This window comes from Sminthopsis crassicaudata, chromosome 2 (genome assembly GCF_048593235.1).
Source record: "Sminthopsis crassicaudata isolate SCR6 chromosome 2, ASM4859323v1, whole genome shotgun sequence".
Taxonomy (NCBI): Eukaryota; Metazoa; Chordata; class Mammalia; order Dasyuromorphia; family Dasyuridae; genus Sminthopsis; species Sminthopsis crassicaudata.
Window position 1 is genome coordinate 51,229,964 of NC_133618.1, and position 24,153 is coordinate 51,254,116.

The 24,153-nt window shown below is 35.1% G+C and overlaps 1 protein-coding gene across 2 annotated transcripts in view; it reads right to left on the bottom strand.

Moving 5' to 3' along the window:
* The window catches only part of ZNF469 (zinc finger protein 469), a 687,769-nt gene that overhangs the window by 632,555 nt on the left and 31,061 nt on the right, over window positions 1-24,153 (bottom strand). Inside the window, exon 1 of one of the 2 annotated variants that reach the window (XM_074286231.1) lies at window positions 8,421-8,951. The exons of the other annotated variant lie outside the window; for it this stretch is intronic. The gene's annotated coding sequence lies outside the window, so the exon portion shown is untranslated. Of the gene's footprint in view, window positions 1-8,420; window positions 8,952-24,153 lie in introns of those variants that run through there. 2 annotated transcript variants of the gene reach the window in all.

Below are 24,153 nucleotides of genomic sequence, written 5' to 3' on the forward strand. Positions count from 1 at the left end.
ATGCTTTTTTGTTGTTATTATTGCTTAGTTATTCACTTGTGTCCAACTCTTCATGACCCCATGGACCATAGCATACCAGAATCTTCTATCCTCCATTATCTCTTAAAGTCTGACCAAGTTCATGTTCATTGCTTCCATGTATTCATCTCATCCTCTGCCATCCCCCCTTTCTTTTTGCCTTTTTATCTTCAATTTTCCCCCAAATTAAGGCTTTTTCAATAAGTCCCATTTTCTTATTATGTGACCAAAGTATTTAAGCTTCAGCTTCAGTGTTTGACCTTCTCAGGAATTATGTGTCAGAATTAATTATTTTTAAATATTGGTTAATTTGATCTTCTTGTTGTGTCCATTCTATGGTATTCGGCTTTCCTTATGATCCAACCCTCACAGTCAAGCATTGTTATTGGGGGAGAAAAACATAGCTTTGACTATACAGACTTTTTTCAGCAAGGTAATATCTCTGCTTTTTGGTTTCCTGTCTGGCTTTGCCAAAGCTTTCCTTCCAAGCAGCGAGAAACTGCAGTCACCATCTGCAGTGATCTTTGAGCCTAAGAATATAAAATTTGATGCTACTTCCATTTTTTTCCCTCATTTGCCAAAAGTTCATCAGGAATCTCCACCATAACTTGTTTGCCTTTGTTAATGTTACATGACATAATTCATAGTTTCAATAAACAACTCAAGCCCCAATATCCATATTACACAAATTGCTCTCAAAGGTTGAAAAAAACCAAAAAACTATTTTCATGGGACAAATGTAGTCCTAGTATCCAACCAAGGAGGGATAAAGCAAAGAGAAGGAATCATGGCCCAATATTCTTAATAAATGTGATTCAGATTTTAAAAAATAAAATTCCAACTAAAGAAAAATAATATTGTCATTTCCTACTTCTCTTTGCACCATCTTAGATAGTAGTGCAAAGTAACTTTATGGAAAATGTCAGTGGAAATTCTATAGTTAATTGTATGTCATGAGCATGATGCGGTAAATGGAGTGCTAGTCTTGTAGTCAGGAACTCCTAAGTTTACAGGTGGCCTCAAACACTCATTAATTGTGTGACCATTAGCAGTTGCTTAATCTCAGTTTTCTCATCTGCAAAATGGGAATAATGATGGTACCCACCTCACATGACCATCATCAAGATCCAATGAGATAACTCATTTAAAACATTTTGCAAACTTTGAAGAGATGAATAAACATGAGCTATTATTATTATTATTATTATTATTATTAGCATGGATATGGAAGCCCATCACACCATACCAATTAGTTGAATACTTCTAAATGCAAACCTTGGGTTGTGTTAACCCTCTACAGGATATTTTTCTATTATACCCTGGAATGCCCCTTCCCAACTCCTAAAATCACATCCTATATTTGACAGTATATTTACAGTTGGAAAGCTACCAATAGGTGCCCAAGAGATAGCAGGTGAACTCTGTGGAGAACCAACTCCATACAGATGCTCGATGTAGAGAACAACATGGCTTACTCATGGCTGATGAGGTGTCTGGGGAAAAAAAAGCACATCTGTATAATCTCCTGACACAGAGGGAAATAAAGTCTCCCAGAGTCCTGAGTTCACCCTGAATGCTACACCCCAGCACTGCTAAAGAAGGCGGAGCCATGCAAGCCAAACAAAGAACTAGTTGCCAAGTAAGTGTGTAATGTTATGGAAAAGAACACTGCACGAATATGGAGAGGGGAACCATTTATTATCAATCAAACAAATGGAAGAAATTATTAAATACAAACATGATGGACCAGATTATAGGAAAATTAGAGGATTTGGCACAACAAAAAAGAGAATATTTCTAAAAATTGAAAGAATAATAACAGAATTAAAGAATAAATTAAATTAAAAATTAAAAGAATAATAAACCAATTAGCCCAAAATATTCATGGAAAAAACAAATAATGAGATGCATGGTATTGCTGGTGGCTAGAGAGCTAGTCTTGGAACTGGAAAAAGCTGGGTTCAAGTCCTGCCTTTGACAACACTGGAAATGTGACTCCAGCAGTTGAGAGTCATGACAGAGATATTTCAATGATCCTTAAAAATATGACCTTACACCCCAATCTCTTCATTCATTTTCCCCTGTATGAGAATCTACCAAACATTAAAAGAATATTAGCAGGAAAACAACTAAGAGCATTTCTGTCTGAACTTCGTTGAATTAGATAAGAAGAACACTATGGCACAAAACACTGGATTAGAATCAGGAAGCCCACAGTTCAAATTTTAGCTCAGATGCCTTTTGGCCATTTAACCTCAGGCAAATCATTTAAAATCCATTGACCTCAGTTTCCTCATATGTAAAAATGAACCTAATAATAAGACCAACCTTTGAAAGTTGTTATGAGGACAAAATGAGAGAACATGTTGTGAAGTGGAGAAACGGGTGGGATGGTCTGAGGGTTAGAATGTCTCAGGAACTCTGTTTCCTTCTTCAGGGGTTAGAAAGGTTCATGGGAAGGGATCCCTACTAAGAACTTCAATACCCAAATGTGATCTTATTTTTCTAGTGGTTAAGTTCAGAATTTGAAAATAAAATTAATTTTTGAAAATGTATTTTTGAAAACAATAACCTTCTATAATACAAACAGAAACAGCTTCCCCCTTAATTCTACCCCCGTATCGTCAAGATTGGACAATTAATCTGGGGCAGAGGGAACATCTCAGAGCACCTGTTCCTATTGGCCCCTCCCTGCTAAGCACAAGGGATCCAAATATGAAAAATAAAGCAATATTTTTATTTAGGGAGTTTATAATCTATCAGTTAGTCAATTAGCATTGATTAAGGTCCTAAAATGTACCAAGCACTATGCTAAGATCTGAGGTTCTTTAAAAAGAGACAAAAGATAGTTCCTGCCTTCAAGAAGCTTACAATCTAATGGAGAATACAAGCAATTAATATGGACAAAGAAATCATATACAGAATAAACAGGAAGTAATTAACAGAAGGAAGGCACTAGAATTGAGAGGTTGGAAAAGGCTTCCTGTAGAAAATGAGATTTTAGTTGAGACTTATAGCAAGCCAAGATAGCCAATAGGCAGAGATATGGAGAGAAAGTGTTCCAGAGGAACAGCAAGAGAAAATAACCAGGATGAAGAGATGGAGTGTCTTGTAACCTGGAACAACCAAGAGGCCTGTCAATGGGCTTCAAGAGTTTGTGGGGAGAAGGATAAAAAAATAGGAGAGGGCTAGGTTATTAAAGACTTAGAGAGGGTGATCTGGAGGAGGATCCAGCAAAGGAGACTGAGAAGGACTGGTCAGAGAGGTAGGAGGAAGAGTAGGGAAGTGAAGAGTACCAAGGGGAAGACAAGCCTCAGTCCTAATCTTCCTTGGGACATTGCCTGGCTCTGTGACCCTGGACAGAGCATTTCCCTGTTTCCTTATCTGTAAAATGGGGATCATAATATTGTTTTCAATTGATGTGAGGATCAAATGATAGATAATATTTGTAAAGAGCTTTATACATTTTAAAGGCTTTATGACCACTAACCGTAATGAATAATTTTTAAAACCTGTCATTGGAGTTAGAAGTCCTAGATTTTAATCCTGCTTCCCACAATTACTAGCTATGAGAATATGGGGGCAAGTATTCCCAGGACTCAATTTCTACATTTGTAAAATGGGAGATACTACAGTTTGCTATGCAGCTCAAAAGATTGTGGAGAAGAAAAGTGTTTTATAAAGCTCCTATTCCAAATATCAGTCATTGTTGCTCTATTTCAACCAGAAAAATGCAGTAATATCTAAAGATTTCTTGTCAAAACCCTCAGCCCCATTCTGTATTAGTAGGTGTGAAGTCAGAGTACTTTGGTTTGGTTCTTTTCTTCCAAATAATGGAGTAGCCTGAATTAGTTAGTGCATTGTGATTAGGAAAAGATCACACCATCAGAAGAATACCAAGTACTCTTTAAAGAGTATATTTCATCAGAAGATTTGGGTTCAACTTACTCAGACAATTAGGAGGGCTTGTCTGAGCCTTAGATTATCCATAGATAAAAAAGGGGACAATGATGCTTGTATAACTACCTTGCCAGGTAATTGGGGAGGTCAAATGAAAAGTAATATGCCATGAGCTTTGGAAGAATATAGAAATGTAAATTTCTTATTATAACAGTTTATTTCTTATATGTAGCATAGCATATTATTATATATCATATGTATAATATGTGTCATATATTAATATTATAATACATAGAATACATAATATTCTTATACATTATATATTATAATTATAATATATATAACATTTTATATTTCTTATAGATAATATTTCTTATTCTGACTTTCATGAGGATTAAAAGTCAAATTGCTTCCCATAATCATATATTATATGCTCTCTTGTCACTGAACACGGGGCATCTAGATGGTGCTACAGTGGATAGAATACTAGGCCTGGAATCAGGAAGACTAATCTCCATGAGTTCAAATCTGGACTCACACACATACTTATTAGTTGTGTGACCTTAAGACAAGTTACTTAACTGTTTTCCTCAGTTCCTTATGTGTAAAATGAAAGAAATGGCTAACCGTGCTAGCATCATTGCCAAGAAAATCCCAAATGGGCTCATAAAGAGTCAGCCATGACTGAAAATGACTGAAAATTTAACAGAGATCTTCTGCATTCACAAGGGACACTATTAAAGTCAGTTTTCAAAAGTCTTGGCATTGTTGAGACCTGAGAGCCCAAGGAGAAGGTTTAGGGGTAATGTAATTAAGGCATCAAGAACAAGTTAGATAATTCCCAGAAATCTACCATATATCCACCATCTCTGTTCTAGGATACCCTGAGATAGGACTGTTCCTCCGCAATGCATGGATAATCCCATTTCCAGTTTTATATACATCTCGTATTATTCCATCTTCAATTGTCTCACAAGTCTTCTCTACCTTTAGACTCTCAATCTTTGGTAATGAGTCCTTATCATTAAGTATATTCGACTCTCTCAAGTATGAAACCCAAAAGCCACAAAAACAAAATTCCTCCAAATAGGAAAAGGAGGAAGCTGTTCACAGAAGTAATAGTGACAGCACAGTAAAAAACTCAGGTGAATTCAGATTTAAAAAAAAAATTGAAGCAAGGGCAGATAACTAAGAATTAATCCAATCTAATAAGCATTTATTTATTTCTTAATCCAATTCATTAAGCATTTATGTACTTTCAGCTTTCTATCTTCTCATCTGTAAAATGGGGATAAAATGAGATAAAGTATGTAAAGGGTTCGGAAAACTTTGAAGCTCCATACATTAGTTATCATTATTATAATAATACTAGCACTGTCCTATAAAAATTGTGTCAGAGACACTAGAGCATAGAATGAACTGAGGCTGACAGTGGATGCACCAATAAGAAAAAGGCTTATTGGCTTTTTAAAGTTAGTCTGAGTGTATGCAGAGGTGGCACAGTGGATAGAGTTACAGGCCTGGAGTCATAAAAACTCATCTTCCTGAGTTCAAATCTAGCCTCACACACTAGTAGTGCCCCGGAAGATAACTTAACTCTATTTGCCTCAGTTTCCTCATCTGTAAAATGAGTTGGAGAAGGAAATGGCAAAGCACTCCAGCAGCTGTGCCACAAAAACTCCAAATGGGATCATGAAGACTGAACAATAACAGTATTCTATGGGCAAAAGAATGAACAAGGAAGGGATGAAATGATTGCTTCAGATAAATGAGTTTATGAAAATGGATAATAGAAAGATAACTCTCACTTTGGCTGTGTTTTCTCTTCCAAGGAGAACAGAATCAGAAGGTCAGAACAAAAGTGGGTAGCTGGAAGACAAAACCTGAGGTAAATGAGGAAACTGTCAGGCAGCGTATAACTGCCCTTAATCCATTCAGGCAGTCAGGATGAGAAGAACAAAGTCCTATCATCCTGAAAGAATCAGCCAAAGTGACTGCTGAAATCCTGTCCATGGACTAAAGGACCTTGAAGAACAGGAGAAGTGTCTGAAAGATGGAGACAAACTTATGTTGCCTCAATCTTCAAATAAGGAGGAAAAGTAGAGCTTGTAAATTAACAATCAATGAGTTTGACCTATATTAAGGGCAAAATTCTAGGTCCATTTGGCTTCATAGAGTCTGAGCATATTTCTTTTATTAGTAGGGAAAATGCTCTGGAAAATCAGGTGGCACAGAGATAGTCAGTATACATAGACTTCAGCTGTTTTCAGCAGCAGCTCTCAGGTATGACTTGTGGATACAATTGTATTGTGTCATTGACCTGACTAGCAAGTTCAAGGTCAGAAATGCTATCAGCATTTAAGGACTATAAAATCCAATTTAAAAACTATTTTGCTATTTAAGAATTAAAAGAACGCATTTTAAAGGAATATACTTCAAAGTTAAAGGAGAAAAAAAGATAAAATTGGTCCCATCCCCCACCACAACCACTAGGTCAGGGAATTCCAGGAGAGCATCCTCTGGGGGGAAGAGCTCAGTCGGTACCAAGGCAACCAACCAGTTTAGGGATCTGCCAACAGTGAAAAGTTCAACAGTCCCCATGGCAACCAGTCAACTTAGTACTTCCTACTGGCTGTGAAAGCCTAGCATTAATCCCTCCCACACCCACCCCAGCCTAATAGGCTTCTTACATTCTCCAGCAAGAAAAAATAGCTTAAACCCTCATAAAGGGCCAGCTTAGTTCAAAGACTGCTGAGAGAAAGGGAGGAAGGGGAAAAGGAGGAAAGGGGCTCTGCAAGCACAATCCCATCCTTATTAGGGGTAATTCACTCTTTCACGCCATGATAGCCTCCAGGATTCCATTCTCCATCTATGTAAAATTCTACCATAGCTGATTCAAAAAATACATGGATTTAGAATTGGTTAAATAAGTAAATCCCAAAAGAAGCTATTAAAGTGTCAATATCAAATAGGAAAAGTGTCTGTCAGTCAATAAGCATCTATGAAACACTATGTGCCAGGTGCTATATTAAGCATGCAAAGCTATATTAAGATGCAAAGAAAGACAAAAAGGCCATCAAGTGAGATAGTATAGAGGGAGAAAATAAGACATATAAGTGCATCATCCTAGAAATGTGAGCCTAATCTCAGATTGGAGAACATCTTTTCTGAGGCATAAATGTAAATTCCTCAATTTTGCTGGTGAGAGTCATGGCTAGACAACAGTTCCTGGTTTATCTTTTTAAATTTCATAGGTATAAGCACAAGACACAGGCTATCTCTCTTTTATGCTTCACCATTTATATATGATTAACCCACCTCCTTTTCTGCTTACCATCTTTTCTGAATTTAGAAGACTTCTTCTGGGTTTTTTCTTATATCCCAGTCATCATTGTTGATATGATGCAGCTGACTTTTACCCACTATCATTTTCCATTAGATTCTTTTTCATTTAGACACAGTGGTGTTCCAAACTAGCCTCACATGTCAATATAGACATATATATATATAGAATAGATACATATATATATATATATATATATATATATATATACAGAGAGAGAGAGAGAGAGTATTATGCAAATTGTAGAGTAGGAATGATAATTAATATAAGTAAAGGCTCTAATGCAAACAAGTAAATTCTAACACATAGGTAGTATTTATACTTCATAGTAAAAGATACATGTTTGGATTATACTTATGGAAGGACCCAGGTTATTCAATATGATCAGATTAGTAAAACTATACATTAAGAATGACTTGAGAACCAAAGGAAGAGAGCAACATGTTATAGTAGAACAGAATTACTGGAATAAATGTAGCCTTCCAAGCTCCCTGTAAGGTATGTGAATTCTGATGGATTTGGGGATTGGGTTTTGGTTTTATTTTGTGGGGGGTTACATTTTAGAGGATGATTATAAAATATCCTTTGCAAGTCATTAAATAATATGTACACCAATTATACCAATTTTACATTTCTATACTCTATAAAGCTTAGATTTGATTCATTGTGGCAAGAACAACAAAGATAATAATATTGTTACAACAACAATAATAACAACCCACCTCAGACTACTGTTATTCTGGGTAAGAAACTTAAGTTCTCTTCCTGCCTGTTTCTTTAACTATAAAATGAGCATAACAATAGCACCTTCTTCCCAAGGTTGTTGTGAAGAACAAATATGATAATATTTGTAAAATGCTTAGGAGAGTGTCTGGCACACAGTAGATGCTTAATAAATACTTATTTCCTTTCTTTTTAGTAGTAGTAACTTTCCCCCCCTTTTTTAGCCAAAAGCTATAACTAGCCCAGTGAAAATAAATCCTAATCACTCATTCTTATTTCTAATCAAATGACACACAAGAAAGACCATATTAGTTGGATTAGCTATGAAAAACCTTTTCCATCCCCTTTAGATCCCTGATTCATTGGCATAGTATTAAAATCTATCACCTTTGGTATCACAAATTTAACTTCGAAATGTATGGCCTTTCTTACCCACCTCCAAGAGAAGAGGATTGCCGACTCCTCTAGGAAACCTTCTAATCCATCCAAGAAGCATCCTTTGGAGACATTCTCTCAGTCATTGTCTTATGTTCTCAATCGTGGGCTCATTGTTGACTCTTGCATCTCCCTGCTCTGTCATCCCTGATTAGTTATCAAGTCCTGTCAATTCCACCTCCACATCATGTGTCACTTCTGACCCCTCCTCTCTTGCTCGATTTCCACTGCCTCAATAGAAATGCTAATTATTATGTATATGGATTATTTTAACAGAGCAGAAGAATTAATTGACAAAATTCTCTATTCTACCAAAACACTCTTCTACCCCTACAACCTATCCATCAGATTGCTTCCATAATAATCTTTTCTTCTACATGTCACTCCTCTACTTGAAACATTTTCAGTGGCTCCTTAATTGCCTTTTGGATAAAATTCATATTCCTTTGCCGGTCATTAAATTCCCTCTATCATCTGGCACCACCCCATCCTTCAGTTTCATCTCACACAGTTTCCTCCTCTCCAGACAGTTTCCAAGGAAACCAGTCTACTTTCTGCCTCCTCTCTCCCCCAGATAAACCATGTGCCCTCCCACTTCTGTGTCTTTACTTAAACTGTTTCATATGCCTGAAATGGTTTTCTCTCTCTTGTTCACTTAGAGGATTCTTACCTGTATTTTAAAGGCTGGACTTAGGTTCAAGTCCCAATTCAGACTTCCCAGCTATATGATTTAACTTCCTACAAGAATATGCAGAAGTCAGTCCCTACAGGTTCCCAAAACCCAATGGTTAAATTTTCAGTGTGAACATTTAAACCTTAAAAATCAATAAATGCTGAAAAACAGGGTTTGATTTACTTGCTGATTTGTTTTATTCCTGAGAAAGGAATGGAGAAAATATTAATGAAGTAGATTAACCTTAACAATGTGCCATCCTTTTCTGAGAGCTGGTTGTTAAATATCTACTAGCACACATTCTGCCTCTTAGTTTTAATTTGTCCTTTTGCAAAATGGGGGAGATAATAATTAGCATCTGCCTTACAGGTTTGTTGTGATAATAAAATATGAAGTGTTTTATAAAATTTAAGCCAATGTACTTATTGTTTTTATTTTTCAGCCATTTCAGATTCCTTTTATTTATTTATTGAACTTTTATTTTAAAAATATATGCATAGATAATTTTCAGCATTAACCCTTGCAAAACCTTGTGTTCCAGATTTTTTCTCCCTCCCTTCCCTCACCCCCTAAACAGCAAACAATCCAATATATGTTAAACATGTGCAATTCTTCTATACATATTTCCACAATTATCATGCTACACAAGGAAAATCAGATCAAAAGGAAAAAAATGAGAAAGAAAACAAAAAGCAAGTAAGCAATAACAAAAAAATTGGTGAAAATACTACCATGTTGTCATCCATACTCAGTCCCCACCTTCCTCTCTCTGGGTGCAGATAGGTCTCTCCCATCACAAGTCTGTTGGAACTGGCCTGAATTATCTCATTGTGGAACAGAGCCACATACAACAGAATTGATCATCATATAACCTTGTTGTTGCTGTGTACAATGATCTCTTGGTCCTGCTCATTTCACTCAGCATCAGTTCATGTCAATCTCTCCAGGCTGTTCTAAAATCATCCTGTTGATCATTTCTTATACAATAATAATATTCCATAAATTTCATATACCATAACTTATTCAGCCATTCTCCAACTGATGGGCATCCATTCTATTTCCTGTTCCTTGCCACTGCCTAAAGGGCTACTACAAACATTTTTGCACATATAGGTCCTTTTCCCTTTTTTATGATCTCTTTGTGATACAGGCCCAGTATGTCTTATTCTTTGTAAACCTATTTGGGCTTTTTTTTTGGTAAAGATACTGCTATGGTTTATCATTTCCTTCTCCAACTCATTTTACAAATGGGGAAACTGAGGCAAACAAGGTTAATGACTTGCTTAGGATCACAGAACTGTTTATGTCTGAATCTGGATTTGAACTTGTTTTTTTTTTTTTCACTCCCGATCCAGTGCTCCATTCTTGTGATACCTCACTGATTTTGTGCCACCAATTACAGTTATCTTGCAGATGGGCAAACTGAAGTCCACCAATTGTCGCCCCCCCCAAAAAAATCTTTGGATTAAATTTCTCTTATAAGGATTTGATAGCCAACATCTGTCTTCCTCCTGCCTTCCTTTCTCTCCCTTTCTCTCTCTATCTTCTATCTCTGCAATATATATGTATATCTATACACATCTATATATAGTATGTATAGATGTATATGTACACATATGTGTATATATTAGCCAGTCAAAAAATTATTAAGTACCTAATATGTGTCTCACACTGTACTGTAGAATTTACATGTTGGATATGTGAAGTGAGTTAGGAATCAAGAAAAGCACTTGTGTATGACTTTGTGTTGGACATTCAAAGAAAGATAAAAGGCAATTCCTACCTTCAAGAAACTCACAATCTAAATGGGGAAGGAAGAGGATCATATAAACAAATGTGTACAAACTAACTATAAGCAAGATAAATAGGAAATAGTTAAAAGACAGAAGGCACTATAATTAACAAGGGTTGAAAAAAGCTTCCTCTAGAAGATGGGATTTTAGCTGCAATTTGAAAGAAGCCAGGGAAGATGTAAAAGGAGAATGGTCCATGCATAGGGGATAGCCAGAGAAAATGTCCAGAGCTGAGAGATAGATTTATATGTTTGTGGAACAGCCAGCTGCCATTGTCATATAGGGCAGGGATGGTGGGTGGTGAAGAAAGAGCATAAGGTATAAAGAGACAAAAAATATAGAAAGGACCTTTAAATTTCCAAACAGAGCATTTTGTATTTGATCCCAGAGACATAAGAAGCCACTTGAGTTTACTGAGTATGGGTTGGGGGTCACTTGATCAAATCTGCCATTTAGGAAAATCACTTTAGTGATTGAATGGAAGATGAATTGTAATCAGGAAAAACTAAAGGCAGTCAGATACACCAGTAGACTATTGCAATATAGATAGGATATGGGTTTGCCCCAGGTGGATGGTCACTTCAGAGAAAAGAAGGAGACATTATAGAGGTGAAATTGAGAGGTCTTGACAACAGCTTGAATGGGGCAGGATGTGTGTGTGTGTGTGTCTGTCTGTCTGTCTGTCTGCTTATCTGTGTGTGTTTGTGAGAGAGAGACAGAGACAGAGGCAGAGAGAGGCAGAGGCAGAGGCAGAGAAAGAAACAGATCTAGAGAAATCAATCCAAGATGATACCTCAGTTGTGGGCTGTGGGACTAGGAGCATGCTATTACCATCTACAACAATAGGGAAGGTGAGAAGGAAAGAAAAAAAGAAAAGTTCAGTTGTGAGCATAATGAGTTTAAGATTCAACTGGACATCCCATTTGAGATTTCTTCAAAGAGTTGCAAACTATTCACAACTGCATAAAAAAAAATGTTCCAAATCACTAATAAGAGAAATGCCAGAAATACAATGATCCAAGACTACCTAAAGGACTTATGATGAAAAAAATGCTATTCATATGAAGAAAAAGAACAGTGTGTCTAAATACAGACTGAAACATGTTTTTTTTTTTCTTGAGAAGAAGGGGAGATCTATGTTTTCTTTTGCAACATGACTTTTGTGGAAATGTTTTACACAACTTCACATGGGCCTTTCTTTTCTCAATAGGGGGCTGGGGAGAAAGGGGGAAAATCTGAAACTCAAAATTTAAAAAACAAATGTAAAAAAATTTGTTTTATATCAACTGGAGGAAATAAAAACTTTAAAACTAAAGAGAGAGAAATGCCCATCAAAACAACTCTAAGGGTTTGTTTCACACTCAGTAAATTGGCAAAGATAACAGAAAGTAGGAATAGTCCATAATGAAGTGGTAGGAAGATAAATACACAAGTGTATTATTGGTGGAACTGTGGATACAAGTATTTTGGAAATAAATTTGGAATTATGTAAAGAAAATGACTAAAATGTCTCTCCTCTTTGACCCAGAGATGCCAGTATTGGCTCATACCCTAAGAATGCGATTGTTAAAATGAAAGTCCCCATATACGGCAGGTACTTTTTGTGATAGCAAAAAATTGAAAACAAAGCAGAAATCTGTTTATTGGAAATGGTTAAAGAAATTGTGGGTAACTTCCAATTGCTCAGTAATGAAGAGAGTCAGCTACACCCAGAGAGAGAACTATGGGAAATGAGTGTGGATCACAGCATAGCATTTTCACTCTGTTATTGTTTACTTGCACTTTTGTTTTTCTTCTCAGTTTTTTTGTCTTTCTAGATCTGATTTTTCTTGAGCATCAAGATAACTGTATAAATATGTATACATATATTGGATTTAACATATATTTTAACATATTTAACATGTATGGACTACCTGCCATCTAGGGGAGGGGGTGGGAGGAAGGAGGGAAAAACTTGGAACAGAAGATATTGCAAGGGTCAATGTTGAAAAATTATCCATGCATATGTTTTGTAAACGAAAAGCTATAAGAAGAAGAAGAAATTGTGGGTATATGAAGGTAATGAAATACTACTGTGTTGTAAGAAATAATAAATATGGTAAATACAGAAAAGCATGGGTTTCTATGAGTCACAAAAACAATATACATAATCATTACAACAATATAAATGAAAAGAAGAAAAAAACAATCAAAAAGTGAATGTTGCCAGATGACAAAGAGCAAGCATGACTCCAAAGGAAAAATAAGAGAAGACAAAAATAGCTCTTTGCAGAGATGAGAAGTCCATAAGTTTGGCACATTACATATATATTCAAAAGTTTTTGGTATATTGATTAGTTTTGCTGATTTTTCCCTTTTTGTCTTTTTTAAAATATTATTTGTTAGATGGGATAGTTCTTTGTGATAATAAAGAGGAGGGAATTCTGGGGAAAATATAATGAGGTTAAAAAAAGACATTAAGGAAAACATATTAAAAAAAGGCATTCAGTCACAAAGGAAGTCAAGTTGAGCAAGTTAACATTAGAATCCAGATACTCTACTATCCTCCTCTTTCCATAGATCACTCTTCTTAAATACCAAACAGGTCGTTTTGCTTAATGAGTCATATAGAACATCAGGAACATCTGTCAGTACTTTTCCCAAGAGCTGGTCTTAATTAGGTGAGGAAGGTTGGGAGAGACCATAGGATCCCTTAGCACCTGAGCAAATAGTATAGGATGGTGCTAAGGAGAAAATGTAGAAAGGTGAATCTGGGAAGGGGAAGGCCTCCAAAATGAACTTGAAATGCTTTGGGCCAAGCCTAGATCATGATCTTGAACAAAAAACTCAAGCCAGCTGATGTCATTGGTACAGCAGGAGCCTTTCAGATGATAATTTCCAAAACATGTGGCTAGAAACAATCGCTGCAAAAAATCAAAACTTCATGCTACTGATTTGAAACAGATGGAAAAACTGAAAAGTGTCCGAGTTGTACCTACTGTCATCTCTACAAATAACTCAAAGCCGGAGGGACTGAGTGGGAATTTGGGTTGTCCTCAGCTACCCCATGAGACTGATGAGCAAGATTTAGGCTGCTCATATGCTGGCTGCAGGCAAAATCAATCACAGGATCTAGTTTCCATCCTACAGTGGGGTGACTTTATTGTGCACTTCTCATGCATTATTGTGGGTCAAGTCTATTTACATTAGGATCTTATCACCCTACTTCATCGTAAACTCCTTAAAATCTCATCCAGCCTTTGTATGTCCACTCCCCCAGGGTTTAGTACAGGCTTCAGTACACAGAAGGACCTGAAAAAAATGGCTACCAATCATACAGAATTATAGTATTTTAGATCTTGGAGACCATCCAGTTCAATTCACAGACAATATAGTATATACTGTCTCCACCCTCCAGTTGTCACCAGAAATTAAATCCAATCAAAGGGATTAGATAGAAAAAAATGTTAATATCACCCACAAATTAAGCTAGTAATTTGACAACAAACATGGTTCATAGTTGGCAGTTAATGGTAGGAGAAATAATTGAACGCTGTCTCCCACATTCGATTAACTCCCATACTTGTGTTGATTTAGTGGATGGACCAAAATCCAAATATCTCTTATAAGGCTCCACTGTTAAATGAACTCCTAGGACTTCAGAAAGCCCACCAGAGGCTGTTCGTACTAAGTCTGGAACTGTTTTAGTTGATTTGAAAGATTCTTAAAACTCAAGAGCAGAATGAATTGTTAGCCAAGGTATGAACTGATCTATCCCGGGGAAAGGGAAAAAAGCATATTTATAGTACTTAGTATGTGTCAGGCACTCAGCTGAGTACTTCCCTACAATATAATCTTAATTGATACTCACAAAAATTTTGAGAGGTTTGTAGTACTACAATAGTCATTTTACAATTGAAGAAACAGAAAAATGCAGAGGTAAAGTACTTTGTCCTAGGTCCACAGCTAGTAATTATCTCATGACAGATTTGAACTTGAATCTTTCTACTGCTAGGCCCAGTTCTCAAGCCACAGCACCACCACCTGCCTTTTCTTATACAAAAAAGTAATTTAGAATATATTTTAAAAGTCACCATATACAGTGTTCACTTGGTTGTCCTCACTTCGTATACAGTAATTCCAATATTGTTTTAAGAACAACTTAAAGAAACTAAGTTATTTTGACTATTATAAACAAATTAAGAATAAATTTTTTTGAAAAAAAAAAAGAATAAAGGACAAATTAACAATTTTCAGATGAAGAAATTAAAACCACTTCTAGTCATATGAAAATCACTATTGATCAGAGAAATGAAAATTAAGATAACTCTGAGATACCACTACACACCTCTGAGATTGGCTAAGATGAGAAGAAAAGTTAATGCTGAATGTTGGAGGGGATGTGGGAAAATTGGAACACTAATACAGTGTTGGTGGAGTTATGAAGTGATCCAATCATTCTGGAGAGCAATTTGAAACTGTGCTTGAAAAGTTATCATACTGAATTGTTAGCACTACTGTCTATCTACCCAGGTTACTTACACCTTTGGAATCTAATGCTTAACGTGCAACGAGAAAATTGGATTTACACACATATATTGTATCTAGGTTATACTGTAACATGTAAAATGCATGGGATTGCCTGTCATATAGGGGAGGGAGTAGAGGGAGGGAGGGGGAAATTTGGAAAAATGAATACAAGGGATAATGTTATTTTAAAAATTACTCATGCATATATACTGTCAAAAAATTTTATAAGTATAAAATTAAAAAAATAATAAAAAAAGAAAAAAAGAAAAGTTATCATACTGCATACCCTTTGACCCAGAAGTGTTTCTACTGGGGTTGTATCCTAAAGAGATTTTAAATGAGGGAAAAGGACCCATAAGTGCAAAAATATGGCAACTTTTTTTTTTTACAGTGGCAAGAAACTGGAAACTGAGTGGATGCCCATCAATTGGAGAATGGCTGAATAAATTGTGGTATATGAATGTTATGGAATATTGTTGTTCTGTAAGAAATGACCAGCAGGAAGATTTCAGAGAGGCCTGGAGAGACTTATATGAACTGATGCTGAGTGAAATGAGCAGAACCAGGAGATCATTATACACAGCAACAGCAAGATTATATGATGATCAGTTCTGATGGACATGACTCTTTCCAACAATGAGATGTTTGAGGCTAGTTTAACAATCTCTCGATGAAGAGAGTCATCTATATCTAGAGAGAGGACAGAGGGGACTGAGTGTAGATCACACCATAGCATTTTCACTCTTTCAGTTGTTATTTGCTCGCTTTTTGTTTCTTTTGTAGGGTGTTTTTTTCCCTTATTGATCTGATTTTTCTTGTGCAGCAAGATAATTGTATGGGTATGTATACATATATTGGATTTAACATATATTTTAACATATTTAACATGTATTGGACTACTTGCCATCTAGGGAAGGGGGTGGGGGAAGGAGGGGAAAATTTGGAACAGAAGGTTTTGCAAAGGTCAATGTTGAAAAATTAGCCATGCATATATTTGAAAATAAAAAGCTTTAATAATTTTTTTTTAAAGATTGTAAGCTTCTTGAAGTCAGGGGACTTCCTTTTGCCTTCCTTTGATCTTCAGCACTCTGCAGAGTTCCTGGCACATAATAGATGATTGATAAACTGTTACTGACTGACTTACAATGATTAATAAATTTCAAAATAAATTTTGAAAGACTTCTGGGCTCTGTTTCATGACTAATCATCACTTCAGAAGACAAAGGATAAAGCAGGCTTTCTATCCACTGATAGGCAATAGACTAATAACATAGAACAAGACCTATGTTTTCAGATAGAGTTGTACTGATTAAGTGTGGGCCAAAATTACAAATGTATTGACTTGTTGTGCTTGACAATTTCTTATAAGTAAGAGGAGAAGCAAGTTGGTAAGTGTAGATAGGAAAAAAGGAATAAAGAAAAGCATCACAGAAACATGTTTTTAAAAACTGAAGAAATTGCAATGATACAGACAAAAAGGGCCATTTGGTTACAACGTGAGATTTAATGTATGTTTTAAAGCAAAATGAATTTAACAAAAATTCACAATTTCTTTGAGACATTCTTTTTTGTTCCCTTTTGTATATTTAAATATTATTTGATGTTTAAGTTCATAATAAAAAAGAAAAAATAAAAAAAAAGCCAAGTATTTTTCTCTGTTCTGGAGACTTTTACAAGGTTATTAGATGCTTGAAAGAAGGAAAATGAGAGAAGGCTCCCTTGTAATATAGGGGTAAAAAGATAGTTTTAAGACTGATCTCAGAGATATTTCCTAATACTGATCTCAGAGATATTTCCTAATTACCTGCCATATAGATGGCTTAGTGGATAGTGTAGCAGGCCTGAGTTCAAATTTGGCCTCAGAGACTTACTACCTATGTGATCCTGAGCAAGTCACCTAATTGTGTTAATAGCATTAGTAATGTTAATAGTATCTACCTCCTAGAGTTGTTTGTGAAAATTAAACGAGATATTTTTGATGTATTCAACATAATGTCTGATATACAGTTAAGTCATTTTCTAGTCATATCTGACTTTGTATCTGGAGTTTAGAAAATTCCAGTTGGAGTTTTCTTGCATTTGTAATTTTCTTGGCAAAGATACTACCACCTTTTTTCTCTAGTTTTGCCATTTCCTTCTCTAGCTGATTTCATAGATGAGGAAACCAAGGCAAACAAGGTTAAGTGACTTGAACAAGGTTACACAGCTATTTGTCTGAGGCCAGATTTGAACTCAGGAAGATGTGCTCCTGCCTCCAAGCTTATTACTCTATTCACTACACCACCTAACTGCCACTGATATATAAAAAGTGCTACATAAATATTATTCATTAATGTTATTTTTTGGAAGGTTACAGTATCTAAGAGTTGAGCTCCCTTTGCTATTTCCTCTGTCCAATGAGTAGCGTTAACCATGTGATCTCTAGAATGCCTTCTAGTTCTAAAGCCCATCCTTTCAACCCACGTATATAGCTTCAAATATCTAGATGTTGCTCAGATCCCACGTTACAGGCAGCTACTTCCTGTATAAAAACAGATAATGCATGGTTTAAGTAAGAACAGAATTGTACAAGAGGCACTGCACAATAAGGTAGGAAACTCTGGTTATGGTCTTCCCATTCTCTCATTTACAAGTTTTATAATTTCAGACAAATCAATTAATTGTTTTGGTCTCACTTGAGAAGTAGAATAGTATAGCATCCCTGTCTCCTCCTTTCTCCCTTGACCAGAGCATAAATGTGGATTTTAGAGTGTTGAAAGATTCATAATTCTCTTTGGAGCCCTAGCAGAATCAATAGGATATTAATGACTATTGGCAGTATCTGCTTTAAGAACCTGGAACAAGCTACACACGTTGAGGAAAAGCATAAACAAGATTTTATAAGGATCTCAATCAAAAACAAACAAACAAACAAAATATTACTATACCACAACATCTTAAGAATCCAGCAATATGACATCCAGGCACTATGGAATTGCTCTCACTTATTTTCAATTACTCTCTGTCATATCAAATGCTTCCCTATCAATTACAAATACATCCATGTGTTTCCCCTTCCTCAAAAAAAAAAATAAATTTGAAGTATAATTTCCTCACTCTATTTTTTTTTTACATTTTTGTGATATGGGTAATATAGAAATATATTTTTTTCATAATTGAGATAGTTTTGTTTGTTTCACAGTGAATGGAGAAGTAGAAGAGGGAGAGAATTTGGAACTCAAAATTCCATATTTTTTGTAGCTCCACCAACTCATTATTTCCTACATCAGAGGAATATTCCAACCTTATATTGTCTAGTTATTTTAAATCATCTAAAATAATACTAGTAAATATAGCTAACATACAGTTTAGTTTCCCTATTTTACTCTTTTGATTAAATCTATTTTATCTTTAACTATCTGAGATCATGATTACTACTCCTACTTTTTACATAATAAATTCTACTCCTGATCTTTATTTTATGTTTGTTTCTGGTTTATTTCCTATACTTTCTGACTCCTCTGCTTTACATCTACTTGCTATCTCGATCTCCTATTGTTTAACTTAACTCTCCTCCAAATATCCTTCCTTCATCCGTTCCCCCTACCCATTCCTCTTGCCTTCCTGTTTCTATCTGAATATAGAAAATTTCCATAGCCTTCCAAATTCATATGTTGTTCCCTCTTTATCCAATTTCTATTAATCTATACATTCTCCTATAACCTCTCTCATCCTATTCCCTTACCCTCTTATTTCTTTAAATTTAAGACTTTTATTACCTTCTAAATATATATATCGTATTTTCTTTAACCCAGATCTAATGTGAATAGGGTTCCCTCTAAAAATCCTTCTGTTATTATATTTCCCCTCTTATTTCTTTCTGAATTTTAATACTCTTTATATATATATATATATATATATATGTATATATATACATATATATATATATGTATATGTATTGTGCTCTCTTTAACCCATTCCCAATGAGAGTAGAGCTCCTCCTTTAAGTGATTCCTCTGTATCAGTTTTTCCTTTCACATCTCATTTGTATATAATAATTGCTCTTTTTGCCTTTTCCTATAGTTTTTTTTTAGAATTACATAATATGAAGAGAGCCATCTACACCCAGAGAGAAGACTGTGGGAACTGAGTATAGACCACAACATAGCATTTTCACTCTTTTTGTTGTTGTTTTCTTGCATTTTGTTTTCTTTTTTCTCATTTTTTCCTTTGTGATCTGATTTTTCTTGTGCAACAAGATAATTGTATATATAAATATATATACATATATATATATATATATATATTGGATTTAACATATATTTAACATGTTTTACATATATTGGATTGCTTGCCATCTGGGGAGGGGGTGGGGAAAAGGAGGGGAAATTTTGGAACTCAAGTTTTTACAAGGGTCAATGTTGAAAAATTATCCATGCATACTTTGAAAATAAAAAATTTTAACAAAAAAAGAATCACATTACATTCAGCTTTACCCCAATCTTTCATACTATCCAGTTACTAATGATAAACTTAATCATATGGCTTGCATTTCCATGTATAAAAAATAGTTTGTCAGGAAGACCTGAGTTAAATCCAGGCTCAGACACTTAATCCTGGCTATGTGACCCTGGACAAGTCACTTAACCCCAATTGCCTCAGCCCCCCCCCAAAAAAATTAGTTTGCCCTTACTGAGTCTCTTGTAACTAGTTTTTGATGTTTACTTTTTATTTTTCTTGGATCTTATATGTCAAAATTTTTTATCACATTTAGGCCTTTTTTTTTTAACAAAATCCTCATAGTCTCATTGAATGACCTTTTCTTTTTTTTTTTTTCCCATTCACGATGATGCTTAACTTTGCTGGGCATATTTTCAGCTGCAAACCCAGTTCTTTTGTTCTTTGATATATATAGTGTTCCAAGACCTGGGTTTTTAAATCCCTTTATTAAATAAATCCACATAAATCCTCAGCATTTTTATACATCACCAACAAAATGCAACAGCAAGAGATACAAATAGAAATCCCATTCCAAACAAATGTTGAGAGTATAAAATATTTGGGAATCCATCTACCAAAGAAAAGTCAGGAATTATATGAGCAAAATTATGAAACACTAGCCACAAAAATAAAGTCAGATTTAAATAATTGGAAAGACATCCAGTGATCTTGGATAGGCCGAGTGAATATAATAAAGATGACAATACTCCCCAAACTAATCTATTTATTTAGTGCTATACCAATCAGACTCCCAAGAAACTATTTTAGTGACCTAGAAAAAATAACAACAAAGTTCATATGGAAAAATAAAAGGTCGAGAATTTCAAGGGAATTAATGAAAAAAAAAGTCAGAGGAAGGTGGTCTAAGTGTACCTGATCTAAAACTTTATTATATAGCAGCAGTCACCAAAACCATTTTGTTTTGGCTAAGAAATAGACCGGTCGATCAGTGGAACAGATTAGGTACAAAGGACAAAAAAGGGTACATCTATAGCAATCTAATCTTTGACAAACCCAAAGATACCAACATTAGGGATAAAAACTCATTATTTGAAAAAAAACTGTTGGTAAAACTGGAAATTAGTATGCCAGAAATTAGATATGGATCCACATTTAACACCATATACCAAGATAAGATCAAAATGGGTCCATGATTTAGGCACAAAGAATGAGATCATAAATAGATTAGAGGAACAGAGGATAGTTTACCTCTCAGACCTGTGGAGGAGGAAGGAATTTATGACCAGAGGAGAACTAGAGATCATTATTGATCACAAAATAGAAGATTTTGATTACATCAAACTAAAAAGTTTCTGTACAAACAATACTAATGCAAACAAGATTAGAAGGGAAGTAACAAATTGGGAAAATATTTTTATAGTTAAAGGTTCTGATAAAGATCTCATTTCCAAAATATATAGAGAATTGATCCTAATTTATAAGAAATCAAACCATTCTCCAATTGATAAATGGTCAAAGGATATGAACAGACAATTCTCAGATAAGGAAATTGAAACTATTTCCACTCATATGAAAAAGTGTTCCAAATCACTACTGATCAGAGAAATGCAAATTAAGACAACTCTGAGATACCACTACACACCTGTCAGATTGGCTAAGATGACAGGAACAAATAATGATGAATGTTGGAGGGGATGTGGGAAAACTGGGACACTGATACATTGTTGATGGAGTTGTGAAAGAATCCAGTCATTCTGGAGAGTAATCTGGAACTATGCCCAAAAAGTTATCAAACTGTGCATACCCTTTGATCCAGCAGTGTTACTACTGGGCTTATATCCCAAAGAAATACTAAAGAAGGGAAAGGGCCGTGTATGTGCCAAAATGTTTGTGGCAGCTCTTTTTGTTGTAGCTAGAAACTAGAAGATGGATGGATGCCCATCAATTGGAGAATGGTTGGGTAAATTGTGGTATATGAAGGCTATGGAATATTATTGCTCTGTAAGAAATGACCAGCAGGATGTTTGGAGAGGCTTACATGAACTGATGCTGAGTGAAATGAACAGAACCAGAAGATCACTATACACTTCAACAACAATACTGTATGAGGATGTATTCTGATGGAAGTGGAAATCTTCAACATAAAGAAGATCCAACTCATTTCCAGCTGATCAATGATGGACAGAAACAATTACACCCAGAGAAGGAACACTGGGAATTGAATGTAAAATATTAGCACTACTATCTATCTACCCAGGTTACTTATACCTTCAGAATCCAATTCTTAGTGTGCAACAAGAAAATCTGGAAAAATGAATACAAGGGATAATGTAATAAAAAAAAATTACTCATGCATATATACTGTCAAAAAATGTATAATTATAAAATTAATAAAAAAATAAATCCCTTTATAATCTTGTCCCCTTCCTACCTTGACTTATTACTTCCCAGGTAGTACTCTGATGATAGCCAAACTGTAAGAACATCTTTTATACAAATAACTTTCCCAACTTCATTCCTTGGCTTAAATTTTTTTCCTAAAGTTGAAATGTACCCAACTGTTGAATTCCTAATTATCCTTTAAAGGCCAATTTAAATATACTTACAAACCTATCCCTGATCTCTCATAAGAATTCCTTCCTCTAATGTCACATAGCATTTAACTTTTGCCCCTCCAATGCACTTATAAACAGGATGTTAAGTGTTATGGGAAATTAGAAAAATTAAGTGTGGTGTCAGATTGCAGAGGAACTTGAAAGTCAGACTTTAATTGGTGGGTAACAGGGAGTTATTGCATCATCATCTTCATCATCATCAGTAGCAGCTAGCTTTTCTAAAGTAATTGCTTTGTTCCCAGGCCTGTGTTAAGTACTTTACAAATATTAGCATATTTGATCCTCATGTTAACCTTGCAAGGTATGCACTATTATTATCCTCATCTTACAGATAAGGAAGCTGACATATATAGAAATTAAGTGACTTGCCCAGCTGATAAGTATCTGAGACAGGATTTGAACTCAGAACTTCCTAATTTCAGGTCTAATACTTTATCCATTATGCCACCTGACTGAGAACTTTTAGAAAAGGGATGACCTGAGATAGTGTCATGGGGAGTTGGCAGGAGAGAGGAATGCATTATAGTAGGGAAAAGTGATAAATTTCAAGTCAGAAGATTTCGATTCCAATCTTAGATAAGCTATTTGCTACCTATGCAAATTTACCCTCCACCAGCCCAATTGTCCTGAAATAATGTTTGTAAACAAACAAAAAAATGAAAAAAATCAATAAATAAGTGGGCAGACAAATAGATAGATTAAAAATAAAGGGGCTATTAGATTCACAGCTTCTTAAACTTTTTTTCCATTCATCTTTTTGCCTGAGAAATTTTTATGTGACCCTGGGTATATAGGTATATAAAATAGGCATATGAATTAAACATTTGTTGATAATAAATCATAATTTCATGACCTTCCCCACATTCAGTTACTAGATCCAAGATGGCATCATGACCCACATTTAAGAACCTGAGGATTAGATGACCTCTTCCAGCTCTAAATCTACTTCCTATGATTTTCATAACCCCAAATGCACACACACAAAAAAAATTATTAGTGCTTCATCAAGGTATCTTAGTGTAACAATAATAATTCCTCAGAGAAATGAAAAAACATCTTTCTATCCTAGAAAATGAGCCTTTACCCTTCACCCAACTAGCTTTTTCTTTTATCCAAGTGAGTTCTGAGATACTTCCTCAAATTCTCTTCCTAAAGGAGAAATAATTATAGAAGAGAATGAGGAAAAAATTGCTTAAGGATCCAAATAAAAGAGTGAGAGTTAGGATACCCCAAAGGCATTCATGGAGATAAGAATGGAAATTTCTGTCACATATGATTTGCAAGTTAAAATGGAAATTCCTCTGGTAAAAGTCACGCTGTAGTAGTTCATTAACACACCAATGTTAATGGGCAGCAAGAAAATCAATCATCTTTTGAGATCTTGATAGAATGAAGATTTCTTCTGAAGAAATAAAGCAGGAATATTAATAATGGAAAAGGCAGCCAGAAGGATGGGGCCAAGGAGAAGTAGCCATAGTTCAATGCTGAAGGGCTAAATAGCTAACATGAATACAGCAATGACAATTTATAAAACCTTATCCTCCCAACTATCCCTTGGTGTAAGTAATGATAATAATAGCTCCCAGAGAAGTTATGTGGGATCTCTAACACTTAATCATTATAATTCAGGACAGTCACAATTTTTTTTAAACTCCAGTTTCCTTATTTGTGAAATGAGGAAAATACTTTCACTACCTGTCTTTA